Source organism: Trachypithecus francoisi, unplaced genomic scaffold (assembly GCF_009764315.1).
Source record: "Trachypithecus francoisi isolate TF-2019V2 unplaced genomic scaffold, Tfra_2.0 Lachesis_group2, whole genome shotgun sequence".
In the NCBI taxonomy this organism is placed as follows: Eukaryota; Metazoa; Chordata; class Mammalia; order Primates; family Cercopithecidae; genus Trachypithecus; species Trachypithecus francoisi.
This window is the reverse complement of record NW_022681465.1, coordinates 170,823,837-170,836,239: the sequence shown is the minus strand read 5'-3', so window position 1 is coordinate 170,836,239 and position 12,403 is coordinate 170,823,837. Positions and strand designations below refer to the sequence as shown.

At 36.6% G+C, this 12,403-nt stretch overlaps 1 pseudogene; it reads left to right on the top strand.

Annotated features, from left to right (window-relative positions):
- The first annotated feature begins 9,708 nt into the window (after positions 1 to 9,708).
- LOC117066133 lies at positions 9,709 to 10,760 on the top strand (annotated as a pseudogene).
- Positions 10,761 to 12,403: the final 1,643 nt, after the last annotated feature.

Below are 12,403 nucleotides of genomic sequence, written 5' to 3'. Positions count from 1 at the left end.
ATAATCCCATCAAAAAGTTGGTGAAAGATATGAACAGACCCTTCTCAAAAGAATACATTTAGGCAGCCAACAAATATATGAAAAAAGCTCATCATCACAGGTAATTAGAGAAATGCAAATTAAAACCACAACGAGATACCATCTCACATCAGTTAGAATGGTGATCATTAAAAAGTCAGGAAACAACAGATGCTGGAGAGGATGTGGAGAAATAGGAACACTTTCATACTGTTAGTGGGAGTGTAAATTAGTTCAACCATTGTGGAAGACAGTTTGGCAATTCCTCAAGGATCTAGAACAAGAAATACCATTTGACCCAGCAATCCCATTACTGGGGATATACCCAAAGGATTATAAATCTTTCTACTACAAAGACACATGCACACATATGTTTATTGCAGCACTATTCACAATAGCAAAGACTTGGAATCAACTCAAATGCCCATCAATGATAGACTGGATAAAGAATATGTGGCACGGCCGGGCGCGGTGGCTCAAGCCTGTAATCCCAGCCCTTTGGGAGGCCGAGACGGGCGGATCACGAGGTCAGGAGATCGAGACCATCCTGGCTAACACGGTGAAACCCCGTCTCTACTAAAAAATACAAAAAACTAGCCGGGCGAGGTGGCGGGCGCCTGTAGTCCCAGCTACTCGGGAGGCTGAGGCAGGAGAATGGCGTAAACCCGGGAGGCGGAGCTTGCAGTGAGCTGAGATCCGGCCATTGCACTCCAGCCCGGGCGACAGAGCGAGACTCCGTCTCAAAAAAAAAAAAAGAAAATGTGGCACATATACACCATGCAATACTACACAGACATGAAAAAGGATGAGTTCATGTTCTTTGCAGGGATGTAGATGAAGCGGGAAACTATCATTCTCAGCAAACTATCACAAGGACAGAAAACCAAACACCACATGTTCTCACTCATAAGTGGGAGCTGAACAATGAGAACACATGGACACAGAGAGGGGAACACCACACACTGGGGCCTGTCGGGGAGTAGGGGGCTTGGGGAGGGATAGCATTATAAGAAATAGATGATGGGTTGATGAGTGCAGCAAACCACCATGGCTCATGTATACCTATGTAACAAATCTGCATGTACTGCACGTGTATCCCAGAACTTAAAGTATAATTAAAATAAGAAAAAAAAAAAAAAAAAAAACAGGACTTCATCAAATTAAAACTTTTGTGCTTCAAATGACACTATCAAGAAAATGAAAAGCCAGTCCATAGATAGCTCACCCAAATTAAAAATGGGCACAAGATTTGAATAGGTATTTCCCCAAAGAAGACATACAAATGGCCAATAAGAACAAGAAAAGATGCTCAACATCATTAGCGGCAAGATACAATTTCACACTCACCAGGATGTCTACATTTAAGACAACAGCAAAGATTGATGAGAATGTGGAGAAAAAGGATCCCTCATCCATTACTGGTAGAAATGCAAAATGCTGCAGACATTTTGGAAAATAGTTTGGTAGGTTTTCAAGTCTTTGAGTCTCCATATGACCCAACAATTCCACTCCTAGATATATCCAAAATAAATAAAAACATGCCCACAAAAAACTTGCACATGAATCATCATAGCAGCATTATTCATATACTCAAAAGGTAAAGACAGTCCATATTTCCATCAGCTGACAGGAATGAATAAACAAAGTGTCATACATATAATGAAATATTATTCAGAAATAAGGATCAAGAATTTGCACACAGAACAACACAGGCAAACCTTGGAAACATTTACACTAAGTGAAAGAAGTCAGTCACAAAAGGCTGCATATTATGTGATGCCATTTACGTGAAATGTCTAGAACAGGCAAATCTATAGACAGAAAAATCAGAAGAAGTTGCCTGGGACTGAGTTGGTAACATGGCAGCAGAGAAGGAATGGGGAATGACTGCTAATGGGTATGGGATTTTTGGAGGGAGAGAGTAATAAAACTATTGGAAATTAGATTGTGGTGATAGCTGCTCATCCTGCAAATATATTAAACAAAACTTAACTGTACACTTTAAATAAGGAAATTACATGGTGTGTGTGAAGTGTCATATTTTCTATTCTCTGGCAAATAAATGTTTCTTAATCAACCTTAAAACTGTAACTTCTGTGATCTTAAAATAATCTCAATATCTTAGAAATTTTTTGGCAGCATGTCAGAAAGATTCAAAGTTTGTAGTTGCAAATAACAGTGAACACAACTCCAAAAGATTTAGCCAATAAAATAATTCATAATCCCACATAAGCAGAAATCTAAACTAGGGCAGTATTTGAGGTTAATACAGTTGTTTGATATTTTCATTCAAATCCCAAAGTACCTTCCATTTCATCCGGTCTGTCGCTGTTAACATGTTGTCTTCAGTTTAGCTTCTCTCCTAACCCTAGACAGTTGCTAAAATCTCATATACCACATGCTGACATGTCAAAGGCAACTTGCAAAAAAAAGGGATTGCTTAAAAGACCCTTTATAAAACTTTATAAACCTCAAATAAACCCTTCCTAGAGCCTTCTGGTAGATTTACTGCCCTCACAATAGTTGTTTACAACTACATCATATGCCTCATCAGGGTGGATTTTGTTTAGTGTGAGTTTTGTTTACTGTGGGGGTGCACGCTGAACAAAATTCACTCTATTGGGCTGGAGAGGGGCCTGCTCCTCTGCAGAACATGAAATGTGGAAACTAAAGAAACCCAGGGAGTTCATTAGCTCAAGTAGAACCGCTGCTAATTATAACAGGGAAGGATAATTATCCGCTATATATAATCATTTCATTCTTATTTCTACTCTATTAATTAAAATGTGCCCTATTTTAGTTCCTTCTCATCTGAATCTATTCATTTCTAAAGCATACAATATTTGGTTTTCCATTCCTGAGTTATTTCACTTAGTATATTTATCTCATGCAGAAAAAAAAAAAATGTTTACTATCTCCAGCCATTCATTCCTATAAAGTATTTTTTCTACTCTCTGATGACAGCAATTGGTTTTATGATTGTTCTTAAACTAAATAAAAAGTGAATTAGAAATTATGGTAGTAAGTTAAAGACCACTTTATCCAACTGCAAAGTTTTGCAGGCAGGAGACCAATAAATAAAAAGGAGAGCAATTAAGAAAAGGAGAAGAGGAAATAGAGAAAACCAAGGAGATAAAAGAAGAGAAAGGAAGTAGAAGAAATACAGCAACCAGAAGAGAAGAGAAGAGGAAGAGGGAGAGTAAGAAAAGACAGGGAAGGAGAAATAAGAAGAGGAAGAAAAAAAGTGAAAAAAGGAAGAAAAGAGAAATGGAAAGGTAAAGGCAGACACATAAGACTGCAACACAAAATGTGCCATTTCTCCACACTTTGACATATAGCCGTATAGTAACCAATGTTGGAAGCAAAACTTTATAGCACAAAGAAACCTTCACGTAAGCAAATATAAAGAGTAATTTAGAAGTTGAGGTGACCTCAGAAAGGAATACAGGTGGTGGCAAGTCAATCTTACTGTATTATAAATGTATGTAACAAATTCACTGAAAAAAAGGTGATAGGGAAAACACTGATACTGACTTTGGAAATGAGGACTTCATATAAGCATTATACTCTAGTTGATAAAACTCTCTAACATGTAAGTAGACATTAACAATTCTTTTTTTTTTTATTATTTCCTTAGGTTATTGGGGAACAGGTGGTGTTTGGTTACATGAGTAAGTTCTTTAGTGGTGCTTTGTGAGATTTTGGTGCACTCATCACCCAAGCAGTATACATTGCACCCTACTGTAGTCTTTTATCCCTCACCCTCTTCCAACCCTTTCCCCCTGAGTACCCAAAGTCCATTGTATCCTTCTTATGCTTTGGCATCCTCATAGCTTAGCTCCCACTTATGAGTGAAAACATACAATATTGATTTTCCATTCCTGAGTTACTTCACTTAGAATAATAGTCTCCAATCTCATCCAGGTTGCTGCAAATAACATTAATTCATTTCTTTTTACGGCTGAGTAGTATTTCATCATATATACACACACACACACACGTGTATATACACATATATGCACACATATAATACATGCATATACACACATATATACACATGTATACACACATACACACATATAAACACACACACAAATACACATACACACACATATATATACACACACACATACACACACACACATACACCACAGTTTCTTTATCATTGATTGATTGACATTTGGGTTGGTTCCTTGGTGTTGCAATTGTGAACTGTGCTGCGACGAACATGCATGTGCAAGCATCTTTTTCATATAATGACTATTTTCCTCTGGGTAGATATCCAGTGGTGGGATTGCTGGATCAAATTGTAGTTCTAATTTAGTTCTTTAAGGAATCTCCACATTGTGTTCCATGAATAATGGTGGTATTATGATGGGAACTGGGTTTGGGAGATTGCTTTTGGGATTAACACTTCTGATACAGCGATCTATAAATATTGGAAATGAGAAAATAAATAAATGAGTGGCAAATTGTTGGAGCCAAATTTCATATTGTTGGAGCGAAAATTTACAGATAAGCCAAAGAAGAAGGCTGGAGTGACTTATGTGGTGATGGATTACAGTTGAAGACATCAGTATGAACTCATGTTTAATTTCATCAAGATACAAGTGGTTACATAAAACAATATTTACAGATATATCTATATTCATGGGTTGTTAATACATATATCATCCAGCTCTGTCAACTGAGAGAGCCTAAAAACAATGACACCCAGTAGTAATAAGCAGAATAGTGCTCAGATCTAGAGTCCTAATACTGTTCTCCAATAAAATAAGCCAAGGCTCCTTGGAGAAATGTCTGATTCTGAAACTTCAGCAGAAAATATAACAGATGAACTGGGAGAATCTTACAGTGCCAGGTATTAACACACACAAAAACACAGAATTATGGAGTTATGTCAAAATGACACAGGAGTCAATTAAAAGATCTGCCAATGGCCCAAGCTAAAACAAGTCAAGCAAAGGAAAAGGAAAAAGAACAAAACAGTATTGGGTTATAATCCAAAGTATAAAATAAAGATCTATGTGCATACTGACAAAAAAAATCAATCAATAAATGAATGGGAGTGAGAATAGACAAATCTCCTGTGCAGAAGAATTCCAAATAGCTAATGAAGACTCTGTGTGTCCTCAAATGGTGAGAGCACAACTCCTCCCTTCTTAAATCTAGACCGCATATAGTAATTCCTTCAAAGAATATAGTATAAAAGGGGGGGCTGGATAGAGTAATATTCCTCTGGAAAATTGCAGTGGAAAAACCTGGCAAATAATACCTGAGCCAAGTGATCAAGGTCATTATCAGCAATAATACAGTGAAAGCAGATACTCAAGATTATAAAAATAATACTTTACATCTATAATATTTCTCTGTAAAACCTACAACCCCAGATTAATCATGAGAAAAACAGTAAAATCCCAGTAAAAAGGCACCCCACAAAAATACCTCATTGTTGTCTGTCAGTTTTCATATTTCTTTCAATTCTTTTTTTTTTTTTTTTTTTTGAGACAGAGTTTCACTCTTGTCACCCAGGCTGGAGTGCAATGGTCCAATCTCGGCTCACTGCAACCTCCACCTCCCGAATTCAAATGATTCTCCTGCCTCAGCCTCCCAAGTAGCTGGGATTACAGGCATGCACCACCATACCAGGCTAATTTTGTATTTTTAGTAGAGACGGGGGTCTCTCCATGTTGCTCAGGGTGGTCTCGAACTCTCAACTTCAGGTGATCCACTCACCTTGGCCTCCCAAAGTGCTGGGATTACAGGCATGAGCCACTGCACCCGGCCTCTTTCATCTCTTTTTACCTGAAACAAACAGTACCTTGGTTTTCTTGTTTTTCATGAAGTTGATATTTTTGAAAGGTTCCATTTATTTTATTGATTGTTTCTTAAATTGAGTTTGCTTGATGTTTTCCCATAAATAGTCATGTTACAAGTTTTTCTAAGAGATTCTATAGAAATGATCTGTTTGTTTTTTTTTCAAGTGCATCATACTCATAGGCAAATGACTGCTCTGTTCCTTTACTGGTGATGTTAACTTTGATCACTTAGTTTAGATACTATTTGCCAGATTTCTTTTTCACTGTAAAGTTAATATTTTTCCCTTTGTATTTAATAAATATCTTATGTGGAAATATGTTAAGATGCTATATAAATATTCTGCTTCTAATTAAACTTTTATCCACTATTTTTAACATCCATTGATGATTATTACCTGAAACAACTATTAATGTGATAGTTACCAAATGGTAAGTTTAGAAAGTTTCATCAGTCTTTCTTTTTTCTTCTTTTTATTTTTATTATTATTATACTTTAAGTTCTAGGGTACATGTGCATAATGTGCAGGTTTGTTACATATGTATACTTGTGCCATGTTGGTGTGCTGCATTCATCAACTCGTCAGCACCCATCAACTCGTCATTTACATCATGTATAACTCCCAGTGCAATCCCTCCTCCCTCCCCTCCCCCCACCCCATGATAGGCCCCGGTGTGTGATGTTCCCCTTCCCAAGTCCAAGTGATCTCATTGTTCTGTTTCCACCTATGAGTGAGAACATGCGGTGTTTGGTTTTCTGTTCTTGCGATAGCTTCTAACTTGCAGCCCATTTACCCCTGATTTAAGTAGGTAAAAATATTAAAATAGTTGATTTATGGAGATAATTCATTTATCCAAGGTTTTAAAAAGTATTTTAAGATAGAGTAAGAATATGTATGTTAACTTAAAAAAGCTTCTGTAGCAATATACAAAAAGTTATTTTCAATATAACAATTTAAACATTTTCTATATGTAATTTAGATCTTTAGCATATTTTTTATGTTGACTAAATGAATATTTTAAGCCATTTTTTAACTTTTATATAATCAAGTTCACTGTTCTGTCACAAAATAAAATTACAGTGTGACTAGAACTCATTTTGGAATATGACTCCAAGCAAATTATGAGTTTTTCTGTATGCAGTGAAATGGAACAAGTTGAAAAGTAAATCAATATACTCAAATTTACTTCACTAGTATTTTACAACACTTTCCAGACAGTGTATCATATGATAGTTAAAGTAAATCTCTATGCAACCTGATAGAATGAACTCCCAGAAGGCAATGGTATATCATTTTTTGTATTAAATAGGAACAGTTATCTTTCATTGCTCATATAATGGAATGAACTGAGTCTAGTTAATGCATGTTTCTATAAACAGCTTATTGTTGAAGTAATATAATGTTTTAAGATAAAAGAAACTATATGAACATTTAAAAGCCAGAAACACATTGTCTTTCATCCTCTTGGCTAAGACCAAGTGTGAAAAGTGGAAATATGACTAAATTATAAGCAAAAACAGGGATAGCCTTAAAGAAACTGTATTAAAGTTGCACCTGAAAAGAGAGCTATGACTGAATGTGCCAATTTCTCAGAGAACATCTTTCTATAATACTGACATGAATAAAAGACAACTGGAGTTCAGTGGCCTTTGGTTTTTTTCTTAGAGTCAACATACAAAAACAGAAGGCTAGTGCACTAATTCTACAACAAAGAGTCATTTGAATTATACCACCAAATATTTCATTCAGATGACACCATATTGTGATCGTCTGCCAAATGTTCTCAGGAATGCTTACGCTTTCTAATACGTCCTTTTCTGGGCAACTGTCTTGCAATATCTGGGTACTTATGAAAATAAAAACCATCCCCTGCTTTTTCAAAGGCATTACATGGGGGCGAGGGAGGTGAGGAAAGGCAGGTGGAGCAACAGATTTTCACTCAGAAATTCTCTCCAGGGACTTTTTGAGCCTACTGGCAGAAGAAACCACTGTCTTCGCACTTGGAATGGTATTAATGTGATTTTTTCCCTCTCTTCTTGCCTATTTTAATCTATCTTTCACACTACTAGACAACAAGATTCCAGAATTTTAAAATCTTAAAGAATTCAATCCTTTCCTACAACTATAGGTGAAAATTTTAGATTTCTTATTGTAGAATCCTCAAATCTTAATAAGTTAAGCAAGTTTAAATGAGTCAACAAACATTCTCTGTTATATTCAGTTTTTACTATTTCTGGTTATTCTTCAGTTTTTAAGTTTGGACATCAAATTTTAAATCCAGAGTAATTAATGATTAATAAACTATTCAAATTTATTTTAAATGAAATCTGAGTGGGGAAAGGTGCTGTAATTTTTTGTGAACATAATAACGTATCTACTTGACTCTTCTAAAACATCTAAATTCATCACGGCTTTTTTCTACCTATTCCACCCCTTGAAAACCTCCAAAGTATCTATATTCTTTATCCCAGTATTTAACTGCTACACATTTCTGTAATGTCATATTCTGTAATGTGAATACATAACACATGGTTACATTGTCAGTACTGCTGCTAAGTAAATCATTAGCTAGAGAAGGATGTGTTATTTATACTACATAGCACTTAGAATTCTGCTGAATAACTAGAATACAGAGCAGGTATAGGTGCTACTACATGAGTTCTCACTGCTACATAGTTTTGATAATTAATTTTAATGTGAATTCTATGAGGTAGGTATTATTATAGCCAATTTACAGATGTGAAATCTGAAGCTTGAAGTGGTCACATAACTTTTTGAAGATAATTCAGCCAGTCGCTGAGAAGGATAGAAATCAAATGCACTTTTCTTTAATCACAGCCTGTAACTTTTCTACTACACAATACTGTATCTACACCTTTACCAAATAAGTACTTGTTTGTACATGTTCCCTTTATTTGTTCCATGTATGGATTTTTATAACTTTACCTTAATTTTATGCTCATTAAAGAAAAATAATGTATATCATATTACTTTTTATATTCTGTTCCTTATGGAGAATCAGACTGGTTTCTGGCCATAGCAAACGGAAGGGCCTCACTTTAAGTCATAATATACTCCAAAATGTCAAAATGAAGTTTTCATGTTAAAATGTATATATCCAAGAGTGAAAAATGCTGACAATCCCCTACATAGTAGGGCATCACACATGGCAGAGGATGACATGAGCTATAAAACTGGCAACCATAAATAATTTGTATTAGTTTTAAGACAATGTAAAAATTATAAATTCTTGATCTATATAGAAAGTAAAAACTGAAATTAATTCACTCTGTGAGAAAAATTTGTCACAAATCTTCATGGCAGGATGTGTTCTTTGCTCTGTCCCAATTTATATGGTAGAAATCACTTTAGAAATCTGTTTTAAATCTGTGTTCTATTTTAATGGATTTTGTAAAGTTAAATCATATGGAGTGACGCAAATTCCATTTAGATAGCAAAGTTTCTTTCAAAACATAGGCAGTAAGCTATTCTACAGAAGATGCAGGGTTTTATATTTTTTTTAAAAATGTAAATTTGTTAAATTATATATAAAGCAACTGTGGATCACCAAAACATGGAATGTCATAAAACTTACAAAATAAGTTCTTACAAAATAAAGGAATATTGACACAAGTTGCATTCAAAAAATGTTTGGGGAGAAAAACTCTCACAGTTGTTATGCTACTTTAATGAAAGCTAGCATTTTATCAACTGTGATTTTTAAATATATATATATTTATTGTAAGTTATGGCAGGGAAAGACAAAAAAGCTGTGGAACTAGGAAAGGTTTTAAAAAAGAGAGATTTTTCCCTTAAGTGGTAAGAAATGGGAAACTAAGCTTTCGGAACCTGGCCCAGCAAGAGGCACCATCATGGGAGTTCACATCCGCCACAACAAGGACCCAAAGGTTTGTCACAAGGAGCCCAAGAGACAGGATCTACCTGAGGCTGTTGGTCAAGCTATACAGTTTTATGGCCAGATGAACCAGCTCTGCATTCAACTAGGTCATGCTGAACAGGTTGTTTATGAGTCTCACCAACCGGCCATCTCTGTCCGTTTCCCGAATGATCCGGATGATGAAGCTTCCCGATCAGGAAAACCAAACAGCCATGTGTTTGGACGAACAGAGGCAAGATGGCGCAGTTCCGGGTTCTTCACCGTCAGCTTTCCCGCGCCCGGGAAAGACAAGGGTGGACTGCACGGCGCAACCCGACCTCCGAGGGAGAAAAACCGGACCCCGCCTAGCCACGCCCACTGCCCGGCCCCTGACCCGCCTACGTCCCGCCCACTGCCCTCCCACTCGCAGGCCCAGGACATAAAAGCCGCTCCCGCGGGCTTGCTGCGTGCACTTCCTCAGCCCTCACTCCTGTCGGGACTGTAGGAACTCCGCCCACCGGGTGACTCCCCCGGCCTCCCCTGCCGGAGACTGACGGACCTCACCCCTCCCCCACACCTTCTTTCCTCAAGGGGGGGGGCGGGGGGGACCAAAAATAAAAGTGCAGTTTTGCTCCTAGCCTTGCCTACTGGCTAGTCATTTAATACTCGCCCTGGTTTCCTAGAAAGCAAATCAGCTTCCTGGAAAGCAAATCAGCTTCCTGGAAAGCAAATCACCATGGTTGTGGGGAACAACATGGATGACGTGTGGGTTCGGGAGGTGCCCAAACTGAAGGTATGTGCCCAGCGGGAGACCAGCCAGACCGCAGCAGCATCCTCAGGGTGGGGAGCAAGATCCTCACTTTCCACCAGCTGACCCTGGACTCTTCCAAGGGCAGCAGCACCGTCCTGCTCTCCGGTTTTCACAAGGGCCGAGAGGGGTACCGGCATTTCGGCAAGGCGGGGAGAACCATGCACAGCCACACCAAACCCTAAGTCCACTCCAAGGGCCGGAAGTTCGAGTGCACTGGGGGCCTACAGGCCTGCTGAGGCTACAAAAACAAACCTTGGATCCTACCCTCTTATTAAAATGATTTTGGATACTGACAAAAAAAGAAAGAGAGAGAGAGACAGAGACAGAGAGAAAGAGAGAAGAAACTATGGCTCCTCCTTAAGTGAAATCAAAGCCTGCTAAAAGATGCCTGGAAAGCATTTTAAAAGGTTTCTTTTCCCAAAGCTTATCGAGGGCATAACATAACAAGGGTTTTCAAAATTTAAAAAGAAGACTAAATTAGCGCCAAGAGAAAATTAGGAAAGCTTTGTCAATTATGTGCATGTACGCATGCCGTGTGACATTATTTTAAATTCCATTCCAATTATTTTATAGAGAAGGTAACTTAGTGTTGTTAATTGTATATGGTCACCTTATGACCTCAAGACAAATTTGGCAAAGAAGAGGAAGACCTATGCATTGCAAACTACAAAACATCACTGAGAGAAATTGAAAAGAACCTAGGCAAATAGATATACTGTGCTCCTAGTTCAGACAACTGAATAGTGTTAAGATGTCAGTTCTTCCAAAATTCATCAATAGAGATTAACAGCAATCCCAACCAAAATCCTGGCTTTTTAGTAGAAATTGATAACCTGACTCTAAATTTTATATAAAAATGAAAGAATCTAAACATTTGAAGACAATATTGATAAAGAAAAAAGTTGGTGGATTTAAACTACCTGATTATAAGAATTATTTTAAAACAACAATCTAATATGGTATTGTCATCAAGACAGATAATATAATAGAAAATAGAGTCTAAAATAAACTGACAACTCTGTAGTCAACTGATTTCTAAAGCATGCAAAAAAAATTAATAGAAAAAAATCGTTTCAAAAAATGTTACTGGAAAAATTCAATATCCATACTAAAACAAAATATTATGTCTCATGGTATAAAATAATTTACCCAAAATGATCATAGACCTAAAAGCAAAGAGTAAAACTGTAAAATTTCTTGAAGAAAGCATAGGTGAAAACCTTTAAGACTTTGGATTAGGTAAAAATTTCTTGGATATGACAACAAAAAGCATGATTCATTTTTTAAAATGATAGCACTTCATCAAAATTAAGAATATCATCTTTGAAAAACATTATTAAGAAAATGGGGGGAAAAAAAGGCCAAATTGGGGAAAAACAGTCACAAATAACATTATCTGAAAAAGTACTTGTATTCATAATGCATTTTTTAAAAAACTCAAAAGCACAAATGAACCTATTACAAATAGGCAAAATATTTGAATACACACTTCACCAGATATAGTAACCACATAAAAAGGTTTTTAATGTCATTAGCGATATATAAATTAAAACCATAATAAGATATCACTACACACATTTCAGAATGGCCATAATTATCAAGACAGCATACCAAGTGTTGGTGAGAATGTAGAGCAACTGAGCAACTGAAGCTTTCAAACACTGCTTCTTGGAAATGTAAAATGCTGCAATCACTTTGGGAAAAAAAATTTAGCTTTTTTATTTCAAAGTTAAACATATACCTGGCTTATGTCCCAGATATTTTACTCCTAGATGTATATACCTAAAAATAAATGAAAGACTATCTTCGTACAAAGGGTTATACATGAATGTTCATATGGTCCTTACATGCTATTGCTCAGAACTGGAAATAACCCAAA